Genomic DNA, 25,545 nt, shown 5'->3' on the forward strand with positions numbered 1-25,545 from the left:
CTAGGCTACCTGCCCCCCTCTAACCACTAGGCTACCTGCCGCCCCTCTAACCACTAGGCTACCTGCCGCCCCTCTAACCACTAGGCTACCTGCCGCCCCTCTAACCACTAGGCTACCTGCCGCCCCTCTAACCACTAGGCTACCTGCCGCCCCTCTAACCACTAGGCTACCTGCCACCCCTCTAACCACTAGGCTACCTGCCTCTAAACCACTAGGCTACCTGACGCCCATCTAACCACTAGGCTACCTGCCACCCCTCTAACCACTAGGCTACCTGCCTCTAAACCACTAGGCTACCTGACGCCCCTCTAACCACTAGGCTACCTGCCTCTAAACCACTAGGCTACCTGACGCCCATCTAACCACTAGGCTACCTGCCACCCCTCTAACCACTAGGCTACCTGACGCCCATCTAACCACTAGGCTACCTGCCACCCCTCTAACCACTAGGCTACCTGCCACCCCTCTAACCACTAGGCTACCTGCCACCCCTCTAACCACTAGGCTACCTGCTGGTTACTGGCCCAACGCTCTAACCACTAGGCTACCTGCTGGTTACTGGCCCAACGCTCTAACCACTAGGCTACCTGCTGGTTACTGGCCCAACACTCTAACCACTAGGCTACCTGCTGGTTACTGGCCCAACGCTCTAACCACTAGGATACCTGCTGGTTACTGGCCCAACGCTCTAACCACTAGGCTACCTGCTGGTTACTAGTCCAATGCTCTAACCACTAGACTACCTGCTGGTTACTGGCCCAACACTCTAACCACTAGGCTACCTGCTGGTTACTGACCCAACGCTCTAACCACTAGACTACCTGCTGGTTACTGGCCCAACGCTCTAACCACTAGGCTACCTGCTGGTTACTGACCCAACGCTCTAACCACTAGACTACCTGCTGGTTACTGGCCCAACGCTCTAACCACTAGACTACCTGCTGGTTACTGGCCCAACGCTCTAACCACTAGACTACCTGCTGGTTATTGGCCCAGCGCTATAACCACTAGGCTTCCTGCTGGTTACTGGCCCAGCGCTCTAACCACTAGGCTACCTGCTGGTTACTGGCCCAACGCTCTAACCACTAGGCTACCTGCTGGTTACTGGCCCAACGCTCTAACCACTAGGCTACCTGCTGGTTACTGGCCCAACGCTCTAACCACTAGGCTACCTGCTGGTTACTGGCCCAACGCTCTAACCACTAGGCTACCTGCTGGTTACTGACCCAACGCTCTAACCACTAGACTACCTGCTGGTTACTGGCCCAACGCTCTAACCACTAGACTACCTGCTGGTTACTGGCCCAACGCTCTAACCACTAGGCTACCTGCTGGTTACTGGCCCAACGCTCTAACCACTAGGCTACCTGCTGGTTACTGACCCAACGCTCTAACCACTAGACTACCTGCTGGTTACTGGCCCAACGCTCTAACCACTAGGCTACCTGCTGGTTACTGGCCCAACGCTCTAACCACTAGGCTACCTGCTGGTTACTGGCCCAACGCTCTAACCACTAGGCTACCTGCTGGTTACTGGCCCAACACTCTAACCACTAGGCTACCTGCTGGTTACTGACCCAACGCTCTAACCACTAGACTACCTGCTGGTTACTGGCCCAACACTCTAACCACTAGGCTACCTGCTGGTTACTGGCCCAACGCTCTAACCACTAGACTACCTGCTGGTTACTGGCCCAACGCTCTAACCACTAGGCTACCTGCTGGTTACTGGCCCAACACTCTAACCACTAGACTACCTGCTGGTTACTGGCCCAACGCTCTAACCACTAGGCTACCTGCCGCCCCTGGAGTTCATCAGTTCAACACTCTACACTAGCCTGTTATTACCTTAGTTCAACACTAGCCTGTTATTACATCAGTTCAACACTCTACACTAGCCTGTTATTACATCAGTTCAACACTCTACACTAGCCTGTTATTACATTAGCTCAACCCTCTACACTAGCCTGTTATTACATCAGTTCAACACTCTACACTAGCCTGTTATTACATTAGTTCAACACTAGCCTGTTATTACATCAGTTCAACACTCTACACTAGCCTGTTATTACATTAGTTCAACACGAGCCTGTTATTACATTAGTTAATTAGTTCAACACTCTACACTAGCCTGTTATTACATCAGTTCAACACTCTACACTAGCCTGTTATTACATTAGTTCAACACTAGCCTGTTATTACATTAGTTCAACACTAGCCTGTTATTACATTAGTTCAACACTAGCCTGTTATTACATTAGTTCAACACTAGCCTGTTATTACATTAGTTCAACACTAGCCTGTTATAACATTAGTTCATCAGTTCAACACTCTACACTAGCCTGTTATTACATCAGTTCAACACTCTACACTAGCCTGTTATTACATCAGTTCAACACTCTACACTAGCCTGTTATTACATCAGTTCAACACTCTACACTAGCCTGTTATTACATCAGTTCAACACTCTACACTAGCCTGTTATTACATTAGTTAATCAGTTCAACACTCTACACTAGCCTGTTATTACATCAGTTCAACACTCTACACTAGCCTGTTATTACATTAGTTCAACACTCTACACTAGCCTGTTATTACATCAGTTCAACACTCTACACTAGCCTGTTATTACATTAGTTCAACACTAGCCTGTTATTACATTAGCTCAACACTCTACACTAGCCTGTTATTACATCAGTTCAACACTCTACACTAGCCTATTATTACATTAGCTCAACACTCTACACTAGCCTGTTATTACATCAGTTCAACACTCTACACTAGCCTGTTATTACATCAGTTCAACACTCTACACTAGCCTGTTATTACATCAGTTCAACACTCTACACTAGCCTGTTATTACATTAGCTCAACACTCTACACTAGCCTGTTATTACATTAGCTCAACACTCTACACTAGCCTGTTATTACATTAGTTCAACACTCTACACTAGCCTGTTATTACATCAGTTCAACACTCTACACTAGCCTGTTATTACATCAGTTCAACACTCTACACTAGCCTGTTATTACATCAGTTCAACACTCTACACTAGCCTGTTATTACATCAGTTCAACACTCTACACTAGCCTGTTATTACATTAGTTAATTAGTTCAACACTCTACACTAGCCTGTTATTACATTAGTTCAACACTCTACACTAGCCTGTTATTACATCAGTTCAACACTCTACACTAGCCTGTTATTACATTAGTTCAACACTAGCCTGTTATTACATTAGCTCAACACTCTACACTAGCCTGTTATTACATCAGTTCAACACTCTACACTAGCCTATTATTACATTAGCTCAACACTCTACACTAGCCTGTTATTACATCAGTTCAACACTCTACACTAGCCTGTTATTACATCAGTTCAACACTCTACACTAGCCTGTTATTACATCAGTTCAACACTCTACACTAGCCTGTTATTACATCAGTTCAACACTCTACACTAGCCTGTTATTACATCAGTTCAACACTCTACACTAGCCTGTTATTACATTAGTTCAACACTCTACACTAGCCTGTTATTACATCAGTTCAACACTCTACACTAGCCTGTTATTACATTAGCTCAACACTCTACACTAGCCTGTTATTACATTAGCTCAACACTCTACACTAGCCTGTTATTACATCAGTTCAACACTCTACACTAGCCTGTTATTACATTAGCTCAACACTCTACACTAGCCTGTTATTACATTAGCTCAACACTCTACACTAGCCTGTTATTACATCAGTTCAACACTCTACACTAGCCTGTTATTACATCAGTTCAACACTCTACACTAGCCTGTTATTACATCAGTTCAACACTCTACACTAGCCTGTTGCTACAGTTGTTTAAAGTTCAAAGCCAAGATCACTGAGACTGGGCAGATGGCAAGGCCATCATCTGTTTTCCCTAAAAGTCAGGCTAGCGAGCCAGGTGGTTCACGGCTGGGTCAATGGGTCAAATGACCTCTGACCCCAGTTTAAGTATAACAGCTATTGAGTTCAAAGGTCAAAGCACTGTCTGGGGGGGATCAGTAAAGCAAACTCGGCATTGAACGACAACACAGATCACCCCGAGACAAGCAGAGAGCGAAGCCAGTAACAGGATACAGAGCTGACCTCGGCAGGCCTGTACTCTACTCTGCTACGTCTGCCGTGATAACAAGCTTCCTGCGTTCACCTATTGTGTGCCTACAGCGGTTTTAGGCATAAAACAGTTGATTTATAAAATAAACTGACTGCATGTTCACTTTGCATGGGCAGCGTTCCAGAGGGGGGTTAATCCATGCAAAGTGGGAAGTTAATAGTCAAATGGCGGTTAATATCGGCCACCGGAATCTTCTAGCACAGACAGGTGATTCACTTGGATGTTTTATCCTAACTGCCAATGGTAAGATACATATCAGTATGCAAGCTAAGCTGAGCTAAGCACATACACACACACACACACACACACACACACACACACACACACACACACACACACTCTTGAATAATCATAATTGGATTGGAGCAGGTTTTCTGCTGAACCCAGAGGTCAGTGTGCATGTTATCTTTAGATGCCTGACAGAGGCAGCCTGTGACCTTCTCAGGGTCGGCAGCCTGTAACCTTCTCAGGGTCGGCAGCCTGTGACCCCCAGCCTGTGACCCTCTCAGGGTCGGCAGCTTGACTCCTGCTCTGCTTTTGTACCCTTGTCAAAATGGGGTGGAGCCCAAGACCAACATTAGAAAGCTGAGGGAAGATGGGAGCCAATCACAGACGAAGGGGCTACCGACTTCAGAACAGTATATGCATACATTATAATGACATCTTGTGAGGATTCGGTCTTCGGCTACAGACAGTCCTTGCCGGACTGTTTTCGGATGTGAAACACGCGGAAGACGAGGGTCTGACTTCGATACCGAAACACCAGGTTTGGTAACACACTACCTCGATACCAAAAACAATACCACAAAAGATTAAGGGAGTATCATTATCCAAAGTCACAGAATGGCAGTTGGTCCAAACAGATCAACTCAGCTACTGCTCTGTTCAACCGTCGGCCATCTTTAGAGTTGAATATCATTAACATTTGAAGAAGGTGTGTGTACGTTGTTTGAAGACATCCATCTATGCATTAATTGAATCAAATTATACAAAATCAGTTTGCCTTTGTTTTTACTAATCGAACTACAAAACGGTAATCACTTATTTGAATGGTAAATCTATATTGATGAACTAGGTAAATTCAGATGTAGTCTATTCATAATACAGGTGAATGCATATTATTCAATAGGAGTTACTGAGCCTACTTTTAAGCTGATATCATGCGGCTACAGATGACAAACAATCCCTTCCATATAGTACTGATTTTATTGGCAACTACTAAGATAATATTTTATTGTACTGACTAACAACATTTTCATAGAAGAAGCATTTTATTTTCTAAAAGTGTGCACCGTATCTTTAAAAATGAATGACATTTGCAAAGGCAGAATGTGGCTGTGGAACCAGAAGGGAGGCAAAGAAAGACAACGAAGTTTTTTCGTTTTTTACGGTCTGCATATTATCACAAACAAAAGTATTAAAAGGTAGTGAATTCAGCTGTAAGCTAGCAAGGAACGTTATCTTCATCCATTGTAAAGTGTTTTAGCCTGTAGGAACATTGTTTTGCGAACAGTAAAGGAACAGGTTCAATATTTCCTCATGCCATGTTGCATTATTGAAGTGTGTTTTAACTTGTGTGCTGCCTGAGTGGAGACAGGGGAGCTAATGCAGCCCAGACAGGGAACGAGTAAATGGAGACGTCTTTTCACTCTGTAATGGGGCTGCGCTAATATACAGACGTTTAGGTATACCATGCTACACCACTTAAGACATCTAAATAATGACCTCCTTGAACCTATGAAACATTTAGAGCCCCTGTGGATTGGACACGGAGAAAACAGTCCCCTCTTTAAAAAAGCAAATCAATAAACCCTAACTGCTAAACAGACTGGCCCCTTCTTTACAACAGGGCTTAGTTCAGGGTCCTGGTGGGAAAAGACTGTTAGCCTTCACTGAACTGAACTATTCAGGGGTTGGGGATGGGAAGTGGGAGTATTATGGGGAGAGAGGAGAGAGGAGAGGGGAGAGAGAGGAGAGAGAGGAGAGGGGAGAGGGGAGAGAGAGGAGAGGGGAGAGAGAGAAGAGGGGAGAGAGAGGAGAGGGGAGAGAGGGGAGAGAGAGGAGAAAGAGGAGAGAGACGAGAGAGGGGAGAGAGAGGAGAGGGGAGAGAGAGAAGAGGGGAGAGGGGAGAGAGAGGAGAGGGGAGAGAGGGGAGAGAGAGGAGAAAGAGGAGAGAGACGAGAGAGGGGAGAGAGAGGAGAGGGGAGAGGGGAGAGAGAGGAGAGGGGAGAGAGGGGAGGGAGAGGAGAGAGAAGAGGGGAGAGGGAAGAGAGGAGAGAGATGGGAGAGAGGGGAGAGAAGAGGGGAGAGAGAGAGAGGAGAGGGGAGAGAGAGACAGAGAGAGAGAGAGGGGAGAGAGGGAGCCTGAGAGGAAGAGAGAATATCAGTGTGTGAGAGGAGAGAGAGTATATACATTAATTCAATCCCTTGGACTTTCAACCAAGCACCGATATCAGAATTCAATATAATAAATGCAATACGTGTAGTCAATAAGGCCAGGGAGACCCACGTTTCCTGGGCTCGTCTATAGCAGTGTTTTGCACAAGTACAGAGTAGCCAACCAAGCGCCTCCGGCTTCTAAATGTTTTGCCAAAGGAGCTCTAAAGCAAAACAATACTAGTAACTAACCCTTTCATAGAGGAACAATACTAGTAACTAACCCTTTCATAGAGGAACAATACTAGTAACTAACCCTTTCATAGAGGAACAATACTAGTAACTAACCCTTTCATAGAGGAACGATACTAGTAACTAACCCTTTCATAGAGGAACGATACTAGTAACTAACCCTTTCATAGAGGAACAATACTAGTAACTAACCCTTTCATAGAGGAACGATACTAGTAACTAACCCTTTCATAGAGGAACAATACTAGTAACTAACCCTTTCATAGAGGAACAATACTACTAACTAACCCTTTCATAGAGGAACAATACTACTAACTAACCCTTTATAGCAAAACAATACTAGTAACTAACCCTTTCATAGAGGAACAATACTACTAACTAACCCTTTATAGCAAAACAATACTAGTAACTAACCCTTTCATAGAGGAACAATACTACTAACTAACCCTTTATAGCAAAACAATACTAGTAACTAACCCTTTCATAGAGGAACAATACTACTAACTAACCCTTTATAGCAAAACAATACTAGTAACTAACCCTTTCATAGAGGAACAATACTACTAACTAACCCTTTATAGCAAAACAATACTAGTAACTAACCCTTTCATAGAGGAACAATACTACTAACTAACCCTTTATAGCAAAACAATACTAGTAACTAACCCTTTCATAGAGGAACAATACTACTAACTAACCCTTTATAGCAAAACAATACTAGTAACTAACCCTTTCATAGAGGAACAATACTACTAACTAACCCTTTATAGCAAAACAATACTACTAACTAACCCTTTTCACAAAACAATACTAGTAACTAACCCTTTCATAGAGGAACAATACTAGTAACTAACCCTTTCATAGCAGAAGGACACTGGTAACTAACCCCTCATAGCCGAAGGACACTGGTAACTAACCCCTCATAGCCGAAGGACACTGGTAACTAACCCCTCATAGCCGAAGGACACTGGTAACTAACCCCTCATAGCAGAAGGACACTGGTAACTAACCCCTCATAGCCGAAGGACACTGTTAACTAACCCCTCATAGCCGAAGGACACTGGTAACTAACCCCTCATAGCCGAAGGACACTGGTAACTAACCCCTCATAGCCGAAGGACACTGGTAACTAACCCCTCATAGCCGAAGGACACTGGTAACTAACCCCTCATAGCCGAAGGTGAGAGAGGCCTGATCTGTCCATCCCAGGACCCCTGTCTGCCCAGTGTGAGAGGCCTGATGTGTCCATCCCAGGACCCCTGTCTGCCCAGTGAGAGGCCTGATGTGTCCATCCCAGGACCCCTGTCTGCCCAGTGTGAGAGGCCTGATGTGTCCATCCCAGGACCCCTGTCTGCCCAGTGTGAGAGGCCTGATGTGTCCATCCCAGGACCCCTGTCTGCCCAGTGTGAGAGGCCTGATGTGTCCATCCCAGGACCCCTGTCTGCCCAGTGTGAGAGGCCTGATGTGTCCATCCCAGGACCCCTGTCTGCCCAGTGTGAGAGGCCTGATGTGTCCATCCCAGGACCCCTGTCTGCCCAGTGTGAGAGGCCTGATGTGTCCATCCCAAGACCCCTGTCTGCCCAGTGAGAGGCCTGATGTGTCCATCCCAGGACCCCTGTCTGCCCAGTGTGAGAGGTCTGATCTGTCCATCTGATGCCTGTTTGATTGAAGCATAGTACATAGGTCCCCCTCCCCCTCTGCTGGTTGCTTTTCTTAAAGCATAATTAATTCACTTCTACGTGCTATGATATCACATTTTTACTTTGTATATATATATTTTTTTTTTCAAGCATTCAGATGGGAGATTAGTGTTACAAATTGTACGAATCAATGAGGTCCTGTACACTACAGGGAGGCCAGGTGCCATTTCCACTACAGGGAGGCCAGGTGCCATTTCCACTACAGGGTGGCCAGGTGCCATTTCCACTACAGGGTGGCCAGGTGCCATTTCCACTACAGGGAGGCCAGGTGCCATTTCCACTACAGGGTGGCCAGGTGCCATTTCCACTACAGGGAGGCCAGGTGCCATTTCCACTACAGGGTGGCCAGGTGCCATTTCCACTACAGGGTGGCCAGGTGCCATTTCCACTACAGGGTGGCCAGGTGCCATTTCCACTACAGGGTGGCCAGGTGCCATTTCCACTACAGGGAGGCCAGGTGCCATTTCCACTACAGGGAGGCCAGGTGCCATTTCCACTACAGGGAGGCCAGGTGCCATTTCCACTACAGGGAGGCCAGGTGCCATTTCCACTACAGGGTGGCCAGGTGCCATTTCCACTACAGGATGGCCAGGTGCCATTTCCACTACAAGGTGGTCGGGTGCCATTTCCACTACAGGGTGGCCGGGTGACATTGCCACTACAGGGTGGCCGGGTGCCATTTCCACTACAGGGTGGCCGGGTGACATTTCCACTACAGGGTGGTCGGATGCCATTTCCACTACAGGGTGGCCGGGTGACATTGCCACTACAGGGTGGCCGGGTGACATTGCCACTACAGGGTGGCCGGGTGACATTTCCACTACAGGGTGGCCGGGTGACATTTCCACTACAGGGTGGTCGGGTGCCATTTCCACTACAGGGTGGCCGGGTGCCATTTCCACTACAGGGAGGCCAGCCAGGTGCCATTTCCACTACAGGGTGGCCGGGTGCCATTTCCACTACAGGGCGGCCAGGTGCCATTTCCATGGCTGACTGGCTGATGACACTATGTCTGGACCCAGTAACTGTAACTGGCGAGACATCGCCATGATGTCTCGCCATGATGTCTCGCCATGATGTCTCGCCATGATGTCTCGCCATTATGTCTCGCCATGATGTCTCGCCATGATGTCTCGCCATGATGTCTCGCCATGATGTCTCGCCATGATGTCTCGCCATGATGTCTCGCCATTATGTCTCACTTTTATTCCTGATGAGTGTTCATGTTGATCAATATTTCGGCTTTGCTGGCCTATTGTAAACGATCGAATAGAATGTCAGATCAATACATACAACCCTGGACATATTGTCATTTATAAATGCTAATGAAGAGGCATTATTACATTGTCCAGGTCCAGTTATGGTACGCTGTGTTTGTGTACACTCCTTTATGTCTAAGCTCGTAAGGAGTCTCAGGCATTACTAATTCTGATAAACTGTATCAGTGAAGTGTAATCTGTCTTTATGTCTTTATTTAACCTTTATTTAACTAGTCAAGTCAGTTAAGAACAAGTTCTTATTTACAATGAGGGCCTACCGGGGAACAGTGGGATAACTGCCTTGTTCAGGGGCAGAATGACAGATTTGTACCTTGTCAGCTCGAAGAATTCGATCTAGCAACCTTTCGGTTACTGGTGTAACACTCTAACCACTAGGCTACCTGCCTCTAACCACTAGGCTACCTGCCTCTAACCACTAGGCTACCTGCCTCTAACCACTAGGCTACCTGCCTCTAACCACTAGGCTACCTGCCTCTAACCACTAGGCTACCTGCCGCCCCTAAATATAATTCTGTAATTAGCTACAAAACAATAGAAACTCAGTGGTGTATCGCTGCTGTCTGTCTGATATCCAGTTCATGACCAGCTCTGTTGACCATGAGAGCATTTTGAGGAGAAAATGTGATGAGGCATACTATTTAGGCTTAGAATGACATGTGGCCCATTTTTTTTACCTTGTCATCAGTGACATGTGATCCATTGTTTACCTTGTTACCTGGCAATGACCATAAGGGTGTTTCAAAGAGCTGTCAGTCAAGGTGAACTCATGAATATAATCTCCCTGCCCACTCAGCCTGTACTTTCAGGCTTCCTGATAGAGATGAGAGAAAAAATGAGCACATTTCTTCAATTCTGAGCATTTTAATAGTGTAGGCTGGGATAACTGTGCAGGACCTTCCAACATTTAATTGAGAAGGGTTTTGGGAAAGCCTTTCATACCTACCAGAAGACTGTTTTCATTAGCATCATCGCTAACGGCTACGCAAAGTGGTAGTCACATGCACTGCACACACACCCAGACACGCTCTGCACACACACACACGCTCTGCACACACACACACGCGCGCACACACACAGACACACACAGACACACACACACAGACAGACACACACACGCTCTGCACACACACGCGCGCGCACACACACACACACACACACACGCACTGCACACACACACACACACAGACACACACACACACACACACACACTGCACACACACACACACTGCACACACACACACACACACACATACGCTCTGCACACACACAGACACACACACGCTCTGCACACACACAGACACACACACACACTCTGCACACACACACACACACGCTCTGCACACACACACACACAGACACACTGCACACACACGCAGGTTCTCGTTGCCTCTTCAGGAAGATGCAGGAAATACGAGTCCTTGATGCATTCTGTTATTTCTTATGATAAACTTGTTGATTCACTGCTGAGGTCAAAACATCCCATTTTAATGCCTGGATGCCTTGAGGGCCCTAACGACCATATTTGGACCAGAACGAGTCTCCACTACCTATTGTTCCTGCAGTGATGATTCACCAACTTCATCAAATGTTTTCAGAATAATCTCCAAAAAGCCTCGGTATATCTGTAGTTTATGCAAATTAAGGAACCAAATGACCGGCTGTGGTTCGGTGAGGTGCTACACTGACTAACGAGACGAGAGTGACTCCAACGTCACTGTCCGGCGAGGCCCTGACGTCCTAGGAAAGGAAACCTGGGACTCCAACGTCACTGTCTGGCGAGGCCCTGACGTCCTAGGAAAGGAAACCTGGGACTCCAACGTCACTGTCTAGCGAGGCCCTGACGTCCTAGGAAAGGAAACCTGGGAAATCCGTTGGTTTACTGCCCCGATGTGATACTATGGACATATAACCACATGGTAATGATTAACGAATAGCAAAGGGATATAAGAGAGACTTTATTCAGTCGGTTTGACACCTTTTTTTAATAAAACTAGTCAACACTTCCTGTTCGGTGGCCAATCAACACACAGTACATAGTCTACTGTACGCCAATCAACACACAGTACATCGTCTACTGTACGCCAATCAACACACAGTACATAGTCTACTATTCGCCACGTCTCCATGGTTGACTTTAGTAGGCCTATGAGGTACGCAAAACAAAATAAGAGGATTGACTCATTGTTACCACTTACATTACAAGGGATTACAAAAATTCACGAGCATCACTCTCTCTGCAACCAGAGATCTGTGTGTAATGACAAGATGCTCATGTCGCCACCCTAACAATGGGAGTCGTTGTCCCAAACGCAGGAAGGTAGGTGACAAGCTAAGGTCCCATTGAAACAGATTAGGTTTATTTTGAAACCTCTTGTTTCACCTCGTCATCTCTGATGCGTTTCCCTATCGGCGCTCGCTTTGTGACTAACAAGAGTCTATCGTATCAATAAAACACATTAGGTTTATTTTGGATATATTTTGGTGAAAGTGAAACCTCTTGTTTCACCTCGTCCTCTCTGCTGCGTTTCCCTATCGGCGCTCGCTTTGTGACTAACAAGAGTCTATCGTATCAATAAAACACATTAGGTTTATTTTGGACATATTTTGGTGAAAGTGAAACCTCGTTTCACCTCGTCCTCTCTGCTGCGTTTCCCTATCGGCGCTCGCTTTGTGACTAACAGGAGTCTATCGTATCAATAGCTTGCTAGAAGCAGCATATCATTCATTGTAGCAGGAGAGGGCTTGATGGACTAGCGAATCGAAACTTTTAGATGAAAAGTAGCCTAGTTAATATGAAGTGGAAATATAGCCAGCTGAAAATGTCTGTAACCCACTGATTAGCCGACAGCCGGCACTAATGAAAAACACTGTGTCCAGTTACTGGGTCCAGACGTAGTGTCATCAGTTACTGGGTCCAGACATAGTGTCGTCAGCCAGTCAGTTACTGGGTCCAGACATAGTGTCGTCAGAAACTGGGTCCAGACATAGTGTCATCAGCCAGTCTGCCAGTCAGTTACTGGGTCCAGACATAGTGTCGTCAGCCAGTCAGTCAGTCAGTTACTGGGTCCAGACATAGTGTCATCAGTTACTGGGTCCAGACATAGTGTCGTCAGTTACTGGGTCCAGACATAGTGTCGTCAGTTACTGGGTCCAGACATAGTGTCATCAGCCAGTCAGTTACCGGGTCCAGACATAGTGTCGTCAGCCAGTCAGTTACTGGGTCCAGACATAGTGTCGTCAGCCAGTCAGTCAGTCAGTTACTGGGTCCAGACATAGTGTCGTCAGCCAGTCAGTCAGTCAGTTACTGGGTCCAGACATAGTGTCGTCAGCTAGTCAGTCAGTCAGTTACTGGATCCAGACATAGTGTCATCAGTCAGTCAGTTACTGGGTCCAGACATAGTGTCATCAGCCAGTCAGTTACTGGGTCCAGACATAGTGTCATCAGCCAGTCAGTCAGTTACTGGGTCCAGACATAGTATCATCAGTCAGTCAATTACTGGGTCCAGACATAGTGTCGTCAGCCAGTCAGTCAGTTACTGGGTCCAGACATAGTGTCATCAGCCAGTCAGTTACTGGGTCCAGACATAGTGTCATCAGTCAGTCAGTTACTGGGTCCAGACATAGTGTCGTCAGCCAGTCAGTTACTGGGTCCAGACATAGTGTCGTCAGCCAGTCAGTTACTGGGTCCAGACATAGTGCCGTCAGCCAGCCAGTCAGTTACTGGGTCCAGACATAGTGTCATCAGCCAGTCAGTTACTGGGTCCAGACATAGTGTCATCAGCCAGTCAGTTACTGGGTCCAGACATAGTGTCATCAGCCAGTCAGTTACCGGGTCCAGACATAGTGTCGTCAGCCAGTCAGTTACTGGGTCCAGACATAGTGTCGTCAGCCAGTCAGTTACTGGGTCCAGACATAGTGTCATCAGCCAGTCAGTCAGTTACTGGGTCCAGACATAGTGTCATCAGCCAGCCAGTCAGTTACTGGGTCCAGACATAGTGTCGTCAGCCAGTCAGTCAGTTACTGGGTCCAGACATAGTATCAACAGTCAGTCAGTTACTGGGTCCAGACATAGTGTCGTCAGCCAGCCAGTCAGTTACTGGGTCCAGACATAGTGTCATCAGCCAGCCAGTTACTGGGTCCAGACATAGTGTCATCAGTCAGTCAGTTACTGGGTCCAGACATAGTGTCGTCAGCCAGTCAGTTACTTGGTCCAGACATAGTGTCGTCAGCCAGTCAGTTACTGGGTCCAGACATAGTGCCGTCAGCCAGCCAGTCAGTTACTGGGTCCAGACATAGTGTCATCAGCCAGTCAGTTACTGGGTCCAGACATAGTGTCATCAGCCAGTCAGTTACTGGGTCCAGACATAGTGTCATCAGCCAGTCAGATACTGGGTCCAGACATAGTGTCAGCCAGTCAGATACTGGGTCCAGACATAGTGTCAGCCAGTCAGTTACTAGGTCCAGACATAGTGTCATCAGCCAGTCAGTTACTGGGTCCAGACATAGTGTCAGCCAGTCAGTTACTGGGTCCAGACATAGTGTCAGCCAGTCAGTTACTAGGTCCAGACATAGTGTTGTCAGCCAGTCAGTTACTGGGTCCAGACATAGTGTCATCAGCCAGCCAATCAGTCAGTTACTGGGTCCAGACATAGTGTCATCAGCCAGTCAGTTACTGGGTCCAGACATAGTGTCATCAGTCAGTCAGTTACTGGGTCCAGACATAGTGTCGTCAGTTACTGGGTCCAGACATAGTGTCGTCAGCCAGTCAGTTACTGAGTCCAGACATAGTGTCATCAGTCAGCCAGTCAGTTACTGGGTCCAGACAAGGTGTTATCAGCCAGTCAGTCAGTTACTGAGTCCAGACATAGTGTCATCAGTCAGTTACTGGGTCCAGACATAGTGTCATCAGCCAGTCAGTTACTGGGTCCAGACATAGTGTCGTCAGCCAGTCAGTCAGTTACTGGGTCCAGACATAGTGTCATCAGCCAGCCAGTTACTGGGTCCAGACATAGTGTCATCAGCCAGTCAGTCAGTTACTGGGTCCAGACATAGTGTCATCAGCCAGTCAGTCAGTTACTGGGTCCAGACATAGTGTCATCAGCCAGTCAGTTACTGGGTCCAGACATAGTGTCATCAGCCAGCCAGTTACTGGGTCCAGGCATAGTGTCGTCAGTTACTGGGTCCATACATATTGTCATCAGCCAGCCAGTCAGTCAGTTACTGGGTCCAGACATAGTGTCATCAGCCAGTCAGTTACTGGGTCCAGGCATAGTGTCGTCAGTTACTGGGTCCATACATATTGTCATCAGCCAGCCAGTCAGTCAGTTACTGGGTCCAGACATAGTGTCATCAGCCAGTCAGTTACTGGGTCCAGACATAGTGTCGTCATCAGCCAGTCAGTTACTGGGTCCAGACATAGTGTCATCAGCCAGTCAGTCAATTACTGGGTCCAGACATAGTGTCATCAGCCAGTCAGTCAGTTACTGGGTCCAGACATAGTGTCATCAGTCAGTCAGTTACTGGGTCCAGACATAGTGTCGTCATCAGCCAGTCAGTTACTGGGTCCAGACATAGTGTCATCAGCCAGTCAGTCAATTACTGGGTCCAGACATAGTGTCATCAGCCAGTCAGTCAGTTACTGGGTCCAGACATAGTGTCATCAGTCAGTCAGTTACTGGGTCCAGACATAGTGTCATCAGTCAGTCAGTTACTGGGTCCAGACATAGTGTCATCAGTCAGTCAGTTACTGGGTCCAGACATAGTGTCATCAGCCAGTCAGTTACTGGGTCCAGACCTCGTGTCATCAGTCAGTCAGTTACTGGGTCCAGACATAGTGTCGTCAGTTACTGGGTCCAGACATAGTGTCGTCAGTTACTGGGTCCAGACATAGTGTCATCAGCCAGTCAGTTACTGGGTCCAGACATTGTGTCATCAGCCAGCCAGTCAGTTACTGGGTCCAGACATAGTGTCGTCAGCCAGTCAGTTACTGGGTCCAGACATAGTGTCGTCAGCCAGTCAGTTACTGGGTCCAGACATAGTGTTATCAGCCAGTCAGTCAGTTACTGGGTCCAGACATAGTGTCATCAGCCAGTCAGTTACTGGGTCCAGACATAGTGTCGTCAGCCAGTCAGTTACTGGGTCCAGACATAGTGTTATCAGCCAGTCAGTCAGTTACTGGGTCCAGACATAGTGTCATCAGCCAGTCAGTCAGTTACTGGGTCCAGACATAGTGTCATCAGTCAGTCAGTTACTGGGTCCAGACATAGTGTTATCAGCCAGTCAGTCAGTTACTGGGTCCAGACATAGTGTCATCAGCCAGCCAGTTACTGGGTCCAGACATAGTGTCGTCAGTTACTGGGTCCATACATAGTGTCATCAGCCAGCCAGTCAGTCAGTTACTGGGTCCAGACATAGTGTCATCAGTCAGTTACTGGGTCCAGACATAGTGTCATCAGTCAGTCAGTTACTGGGTCCAGACATAGTGTCATCAGCCAGTCAGTTACTGGGTCCAGACCTCGTGTCATCAGTCAGTCAGTTACTGGGTCCAGACATAGTGTCGTCAGTTACTGGGTCCAGACATAGTGTCGTCAGTTACTGGGTCCATACATAGTGTCATCAGCCAGCCAGTCAGTCAGTTACTGGGTCCAGACATAGTGTCATCAGTCAGTTACTGGGTCCAGACATTGTGTCATCAGCCAGCCAGTCAGTTACTGGGTCCAGACATAGTGTCGTCAGCCAGTCAGTTACTGGGTCCAGACATAGTGTCGTCAGCCAGTCAGTTACTGGGTCCAGACATAGTGTTATCAGCCAGTCAGTCAGTTACTGGGTCCAGACATAGTGTCATCAGCCAGTCAGTCAGTTACTGGGTCCAGACATAGTGTCATCAGCCAGTCAGTTACTGGGTCCAGACATAGTGTTATCAGCCAGTCAGTCAGTTACTGGGTCCAGACATAGTGTCATCAGCCAGTCAGTCAGTTACTGGGTCCAGACATAGTGTCATCAGCCAGTCAGTTACTGGGTCCAGACATAGTGTCATCAGCCAGTCAATCAGTTACTGGGTCCAGACATAGTGTCATCAGCCAGTCAGTCAGTTACTGGGTCCAGACATAGTGTCATCAGTCAGTCAGTTACTGGGTCCAGACATAGTGTCATCAGCCAGTCAGTTACTGGGTCCAGACATAGTGTCATCAGCCAGTCAGTTACTGGGTCCAGACATAGTGTCATCAGCCAGTCAGTTACTGGGTCCAGACATAGTGTCATCAGCCAGTCAGTTACTGGGTCCAGACAGTGTCATCAGCCAGTCAGTTACTGGGTCCAGACATAGTGTCATCAGCCAGCCAGTCAGTTACTGGGTCCATCCTACAGAAAATCTTTTGTCTATTGAGATTGCAAGGTTTTGTGCTCGATATCAGCAACAGGTGTGGCTGAAATAGCTGAATTCACATACTTTTGACCACGTAGTGTATGAATTAGGCACATTTTATGAGTTGGACACTTTTAAGAAGGTAGAAGGAAATCAATGCATGTTGTTCTATTTGAGGCATCTCCACTCTGACTGACTCTGAGGCATCGCCACTCTGACTGACTCTGAGGCATCTGTCTGACTCTGAGCCACTCTGTCTGACTCTGAGGCATCTCCACTCTGTCTGACTCTGAGGCATCTGTCTGACTCTGAGGCATCTCCACTCTGTCTGACTCTGAGGCATCTCCACTCTGTCTGACTCTGAGGCATCTCCACTCTGACTCGGAGGCATCTCCACTCTGACTGACTCGGAGGCATCTCCACTCTGACTCCGAGGCATCTCCACTCTGTCTGACTCTGAGGCATCTCCACTCTGACTCGGAGGCATCTCAGGAAGAAAAGCCTCGTAAAGAAACTCAACTGTAGCTGTACCTGACTGTTAATATGGGCGTTAAAACCTTCTCTGTCCGTATTCATCGCCACCCTCTATTTTCTCGCTAAAAGAAATGCAGGCGTTGTAACACTGTCATTTAGAGTCTAAACCTGGGAAAGAAAGAAACTAACAGCTCAAAGCTCTCTCTAACCCTAACCTGGGGAGTCAGAGAGACTAACAGCTCTCTCTAACCCTAACCTGGGGAGCCAGAGAGACTAACAGCTCTCTCTAACCCTAACTTGGGGAGCCAGAGAGACTAACAGCTCTCTCTAACCCTAACCTGGGGAGCCAGAGAGACTAACAGCTCTCTAACCCTAACCTGGGGAGTCAGAGAGACTAACAGCTCAAAGCTCTCTCTAACCCTAACCTGGGGAGCCAGAGAGACTAACAGCTCTCTCTAACCCTAACCTGGGGAGCCAGAGAGACTAACAGCTCTCTCTAACCCTAACCTGGGGAGCCAGAGAGACTAACAGCTCTCTCTAACCCTAACCTGGGGAGACAGAGAGACTAACAGCTCAAAGCTCTCTCTAACCCTAACCTGGGGAGCCAGAGAGACTAACAGCTCTCTCTAACCCTAACCTGGGGAGCCAGAGAGACTAACAGCTCAAAGCTCTCTCTAACCCTAACCCGGGGAGCCAGAGAGACTAACAGCTCAAAGCTCTCTCTAACCCTAACCTGGGGAGCCAGAGAGACTAACAGCTCTCTCTAACCCTAACCTGGGGAGCCAGAGAGACTAACAGCTCTCTCTAACCCTAACCTGGGGAGCCAGAGAGACTAACAGCTCAAAGCTCTCTCTAACCCTAACCTGGGGAGTCAGAGAGACTAACAGCTCTCTCTAACCCTAACCTGGGGAGCCAGAGAGACTAACAGCTCTCTCTAACCCTAACCTGGGGAGCCAGAGAGACTAACAGCTCAAAGCTCTCTCTAACCCTAACCTGGGGAGCCAGAGAGACTAACAGCTCTCTCTAACCCTAACCTGGGGAGCCAGAGAGACTAACAGCTCTCTCTAACAATAACCTGGGGAGCCAGAGAGACTAACAGCTCAAAGCTCTCTCTAACCCTAACCTGGGGAGCCAGAGAGACTAACAGCTCTCTCTAACCCTAACCTGGGGAGACAGAGAGACTAACAGCTCAAAGCTCTCTCTAACCCTAACCTGGGGAGCCAGAGAGACTAACAGCTCTCTCTAACCCTAACCTGGGGAGCCAGAGAGACTAACAGCTCAAAGCTCTCTCTAACCCTAACCCGGGGAGCCAGAGAGACTAACAGCTCTCTCTAACCCTAACCTGGGGAGCCAGAGAGACTAACAGCTCAAAGCTCTCTCTAACCCTAACCTGGGGAGCCAGAGAGACTAACAGCTCTCTCTAACCCTAACCTGGGGAGCCAGAGAGACTAACAGCTCTCTCTAACCCTAACCTGGGGAGCCAGAGAGACTAACAGCTCTCTCTAACCCTAACCTGGGGAGCCAGAGAGACTAACAGCTCTCTCTAACAATAACCTGGGGAGCCAGAGAGACTAACAGCTCAAAGCTCTCTCTAACCCTAACCTGGGGAGCCAGAGAGACTAACAGCTCTCTCTAACCCTAACCTGGGGAGTCAGAGAGACAAACAGCTCAAAGCTCTCTCTAACCCTAACCTGGGGAGCCAGAGAGACAAACAGCTCAAAGCTCTCTCTAACCCTAACCTGGGGAGCCAGAGAGACTGACTAACAGCTCAAAGCTCTCTTTGTCCAGTAGCTGTTTCTCATTGAGGGAATAAAAGAGTCACAGATCAAATGGGGGTTTAATGGCTATGAACAGGCAGGCTGCTATTTAAGCCCTGGACAAACGCATCAACTATTGATGTCTGTTCGGTTGTGCTGCTGTTACAGAATTTATGACAAAACACACACCTAATGTAATGCCGCAGCATACAGGAGAGTCTGTAAGTTGGAAAATGTTGTATTTAAAAACGAAACAGCTTTTCCCTGCAATCTAGAGGCATAATCATTATGCAATGTCAAAATAGGTCTATTTTTATGACATTTTAAAGGGCACTTCTTCAGCCGTCTATTCTCCTGACGGGTGGATCTATTTTTCTTCTTAAAGAAATACAATATGATTCTCTGAATCTCTGCTAAAAACCTGGGTAAAAGATTTAAAGGAAAACGAGTCTTGTTCAGTACATTTAGTTATTGCTCGTTTTTGTAGTCTACCAACCTAAAGTCTGCCACTTAAGATAAAGATATTTAGAAAAGATGGCTGCTATAACTTGATGAATAGCCTATAAGGCTTCTTGGTAGCTCGTGGGAGTTGGGAACCTAACTAGGCTAGCTAAAGCCAACTTCAGAAAAGGCATCTAATTGTAATAAGATTATTAAACAGGACAAATCTGAGGGGGTCAGGTGCCCATGTGCCCCCTATGGGCATGACGCCTCTGGCAGAATCCACTACTATAAGCACAAGCTTCTGGTCAGAGAGGGAGGGAGGCAGCTACAAAGTTTGCAAGCCTGAGTACAGACAGACAGATGGACTGTTCTGAGAACACACAGCTCTGGCTGGTTCTAACCTCCAGACAGACAGACGGACTGTTCTGAGAACACACAGCTCTGGCTGGTTCTAACCTCCAGACAGACAGACAGGCCGTGTTGATCAGAGATTCTTCTTGGAAGGCAGCACAGTGGGAGAAGGCAGCACAGTGGGAGCAGGCAGCACAATGGGAGCAGGCAGCACAGTGGGAGAAGGCAGCACAGTGGGAGCAGGCAGCACAGTGGGAGCAGGGCAGCACAGTGGGAGCAGGCAGCACAGTGGGAGAAGGCAGCACAGTGGGAGAAGGCGGCACAGTGGGAGAAGGCGGCACAGTGGGAGCAGGCGGCACAGTGGGAGAAGGCAGCACAGTGGGAGCAGGCAGCACAGTGGGAGCAGGCAGCACAGTGGGAGCAGGCAGCACAGTGGGAGCAGGCAGCACAGTGGGAGCAGGCAGCACAGTGGGAGCAGGCAGCGCAGTGGGAGCAGGCAGCACAGTGGGAGAAGGCAGCACAGTGGGAGAAGGCAGCACAGTGGGAGCAGGCAGCACAGTGGGAGCAGGCAGCATAATGGGAGCAGGCAGCACAGTGGGAGAAGGCAGCACAGTGGGAGAAAGCAGCACAGTGGGAGCAGGCAGCACAGTGGGAGCAGGCAGCACAGTGGGAGCAGGCAGCACAGTGGGAGCAGGCAGCACAGTGGGAGCAGGCAGCACAGTGGGAGAAGGCAGCACAGTGGGAGGGCCAGTAAATAAGATGTCATCAATAATAGCCAGTGAATGTTCTGAGAGAACACAGCTCCATCTGGTCCTAACCTCCAGACAGGCTGGTTCATATCATCCAGATAAGTCTACTGGTCTCTGCTCCGCACCCAGATTCACTGTCCTGACTAACAGCTTCTGATGGGCCTTTGCCATAATTACCCAGGGCCTTATCACAAACTTATGGGATGCATATTTCATGTCCTGGCTGTGCAGTGTATGAAGAAAAAAACAGATCCTAGACAAAATGTAGACACTCCACTTCAAAGAGGAAGGGGGGGGGGAGAGGAGGAAGGGAAGAGGAGGGAGGGGAGGGGAGAGGAGGGAGGGGAAGGGAGAGGAGGGAGGGGGGGGAAGAGGAGGGAGGGGGGGAAAGAGGAGGGAGGGGGGGAAAGAGGGAGGGAGGGGGGGGAAAGAGGAGGGAGGGGGGGAAAGAGGAGGGAGGGGGGGGAAAGAGGAGGGAGGGGGGGAAAGAGGAGGGAGGGGGGGGAAAGAGGAGGGAGGGGGGGAAAGAGGAGGGAGGGGGGGAAAGAGGAGGGAGGGGGGGGAAAGAGGAGGGAGGGGGGGGAAAGAGGAGGGAGGGGGGGAAAGAGGAGGGGGGGGGGGAGAGGAGGGAGGGGGGGAAAGAGGAGGGGGGGGGGGGGAGAGGAGGGAGGGGGGGGGGAAGAGGGGGGGGTGCACATTACTGAAATCATTTCATCTGTAGATGAATCACAGGCAACATCAGAAAGGATCAAATACATTTTGATAAATGAAGATGAGCCATGATTATAAGGTATGAGTGAAGCATAGTCCGCATATGACCAAGCACATTTAGACTACAACCCTTATTGAACGTGATAAGTATATGTCTCACCATTTTTTCCCTCTACTATAAAATCGGCGTTTTTTTCCCCACCTCCTAAAATGGTACATTTCCACCTACAGCCAAATTGAGAACCTACCGGACTAAAAATAATGAAATGTTTTGCCACAAATATAACGTTGATTGCTAGTAAGCAGGCCAAAATGTGGCACTTGTCTGGCATACAAATACAATTTCCTACACTAATGTTTTCGTGTTGGTTAAAAGTGTAACCAAAAAGATGAGAAGAGCGCTTAAAGGGGTTAGACAGCTGCTGTGCTGTTGCCACTCATGCTACCACTTCTGGGATTCGACAACAACACAGGCTATCTTTAGCTGTTAACTAACTCGTTGTTTTGATATCAAATCAAATCGTTCATATACACATGGTTAGCAGATGTTATTGCGAGTGTAGTGAAATGCTTGTGCGTCTAGTTCCCGACAGTACAGTAATATCTAACATGTAATATCTAACAATTCCACAACAACGAACTAATTAACACAACTCTAAAAGGGATGGCATAAGAATATATAAATATATAAATATATGGATGAGCAATGACCGAGCGGCATATGCAAGATGCAATAGATGGTATAAAATACAGAATATACATATGAGATGAGTAATGCAAGATATGTAAACATTATTAAAGTGACTAGTGATCCATTTATTAAAGTGGCCAGTGATTTAAAGTCTGTATGTAGGCAGCAGTCTCTCTGTGTGTTAGTAGTGATGGCTGTTTTAACACGTTCATCACAAAAAATGCACCGAATGTGTTCAAATCCATTGGGCTAGAAAGTTACTGTCAAACTCAAACGTGTCTGATCTGACAGCCGGGGAGGTCATCACTGATCACAGCGTTATCGCATCATAGACGCACTTCATGGGGTTTTATTTCTCTCTCTAAAGACCAACAAACGCAAGCTACAGACCAAGCTAACAAGCAGTTAGCTGGCTGGCTACTTCATGCAACAACAACAACAACACAAACAAAAGTTGACATGGAGACATGTGTGTATTTCTGGGGGATATTATGGTCTGTTCCGGAACTCAGCATTGTGGTTTTATGCGGTAACGACGTGACCCCCACGCCGTCACCAGGGCGCCAGCCGATCGATGAGAATTGAACAAAGAGGATCAATTTCCGATCAGCGAGAAAACCACTTTGATCAATACGAGAAGAGGTCTGTCTCACTACGAGCGGATCGAAATACCGACAGAAAAGCCATTTCGAAACTAAAACATATCCAATGCAGCGATCTTAGCAAAATAAATATTGAAATAGTACAAAGCAACTCAAATTAAGGAGAAAAAAAAAACTGACCTGCAGTTGTTGTAAATCAAAGCGCTTCCAATATTGAAACATTGATCCCGCATTGGCCGCCATCTTGAGGCATATTGAGACGGAATGAGAAGCTGACAGAGAGAGCGAGGGTTGGAGTTCAGGGGATACCGAGAAAACACGGAGCGGAATTCTCAAACAGTCCCTTCGCTTATTAAAGAGTGGTGAGGAATGGACTTTATTGAACGGGAACCTACTGTTTTGAATACTGCCAAAGAGTAGAGTGGGTGCTGACAATGTTCTAGATGGTAAAATATGGACTAGAGTTCTATATGGGTATATGTATACATATATATATATATATATATATTGTTTGGTTTTCACTCAGAAAACACACGCTTGCATGTCTTACTTACATACATCATTGTTTTTTATATATTTTAATGACAACTTTTAACCATTTATCCAAAGATTTTTTACGTTTGTCATAACTTTTCTTTAGGCTGTGCTTATCATTACAATTAGTAATAGCAGTGCACACATGCAGTGCACACCAAATTAGGACCCATTGACAGTCGTAATCATTCACACTTGAAGCATTGCATTGTTAACTTAAAAGTCCACTCCCCCCCCTCTCTATGTTTTGTATTATATTGTACAACAGCTGATGAAACCAACACTGTAAAAGTGTGAGAGAAAAAAAATGGATCAGTCTTATTTCCTGATAGTTGCTGCTTGAACACACGTAGATTGTGTGGACCTTCTATTCAGCAGCTTTTGCATGGGTGGAGTTGGTGACATCACCAGGCGGTAAATTAGTTAATAGACCAATAACAAAGGGAAATAAACCTCTCTGCCAATAACAGCTAGTTTTCAGTTTCCCACACGGACCAATCCCAGACAGTCCTAACAAAATTATTGCAGTGAGAAATATGTTGCTTTCAATACAACTGCAAACTCTGAAAGAAAAAAAAAACTAGGTCAAATCATGATGCCAGTGATCCTCTAGTCGGAAAGTCTGAAATATAGAAAGATTCCAGAGTTTTCGATTTGGAATGACGATTTAGCTAAAAAATAGCAACAACAAAAACGAGTTTTGTTTCTTTTTGACCATTTTAATGTACAACTATTACAGTAAGGTACTTAATTGTTTTTTATTTATTTTTTTATTTCACCTTTATTTAACCAGGTAGGCTAGTTGAGAACACCTTTATTTAACCAGGTAGACTAGTTGAGAACACCTTTATTTAACCAGGTAGGCTAGTTGAGAACACCTTTATTTAACCAGGTAGGCTAGTTGAGAACACCTTTATTTAACCAGGTAGGCTAGTTGAGAACACCTTTATTTAACCAGGTAGGCTAGTTGAGAACACCTTTATTTAACCAGGTAGGCTAGTTGAGAACACCTTTATTTAACCAGGTAGGCTAGTTGAGAACACCTTTATTTAACCAGGTAGACTAGTTGAGAACACCTTTATTTAACCAGGTAGGCTAGTTGAGAACACCTTTATTTAACCAGGTAGGCTAGTTGAGAACACCTTTATTTAACCAGGTAGGCTAGTTGAGAACACCTTTATTTAACCAGGTAGGCCAGTTGAGAACAAGTTCTCATTTACAACTGCGACCTGGCCAAGATAAAGCATAGCAGTGTGAACAGACAACACAGAGTTACACATGGAGTAAACAATTAACAAGTCAATAACACAGTAGAAAAAAAAGGGGAGTCTATATACATTGTGTGCAAAAGGCATGAGGAGGTAGGCGAATAATTACAATTTAGCAGATTAACACTGGAGTGATGAATGATCAGATGGTCATGTACAGGTAGAGATATTGGTGTGCAAAAGAGCAGAAAAGTAAATAAATAAAAACAGTATGGGGATGAGGTAGGTAAATTGGGTGGGCTATTTCCCGATGGACTATGTACAGCTGCAGCGATTGGTTAGCTGCTCAGATAGCAGATGTTTAAAGTTGTTACCCAGAAATGATTTGATATTGAGATAAAAACAGCTGTATTGGGCCTTTAAAGTGTTGCATTGTTTTGAATTGATTTGACTTTTTATCAACCAGAGCCCTGATTGCATTTTCCAATTGAGTTATTTGTGTTTAATCCACCCGACTGACTGCCCTTTAGGCTAATGACACTTTTAATGGCCTCTTTGTGTGCCTAGCTTTTAGGCTGTCAAATTACATTTCATAGCTTTTTTTTGCATTCTAATCATAGACATTTTATTATTTCACAGCCAAGATATAGTGCCCCTTCAATTACATTTGGACCTGTTTAAAAAAAAAAAATGTAATAATTACTTCACTTCATCATTGATTACACGGTTAAAGCTATTTTGAACCGTTTGTGTTATATTCTAAGTGAGGGCTGATACGTAGTTTCACACCTGACTTAAGGCCATAATTTAGGGAGAAGAGCTCTTCCTTCATGCGCTGTTGTTCTGTCTGTCGACTCAGACTTGTCCTAGGTAGGGTATGATGCTCCCCAATACAACCA

The 25,545-nt window shown here is 46.7% G+C and overlaps 1 pseudogene; it reads right to left on the reverse strand.

Annotated features, from left to right (window-relative positions):
- Positions 1 to 23,171, reverse strand: part of LOC109909509 (homeobox protein cut-like 1) — a 122,523-nt pseudogene extending 99,352 nt beyond the window's left edge.
- Positions 23,172 to 25,545: the final 2,374 nt, after the last annotated feature.

Source organism: Oncorhynchus kisutch, linkage group LG18 (genome assembly GCF_002021735.2).
Source record: "Oncorhynchus kisutch isolate 150728-3 linkage group LG18, Okis_V2, whole genome shotgun sequence".
In the NCBI taxonomy this organism is placed as follows: domain Eukaryota; kingdom Metazoa; phylum Chordata; class Actinopteri; order Salmoniformes; family Salmonidae; genus Oncorhynchus; species Oncorhynchus kisutch.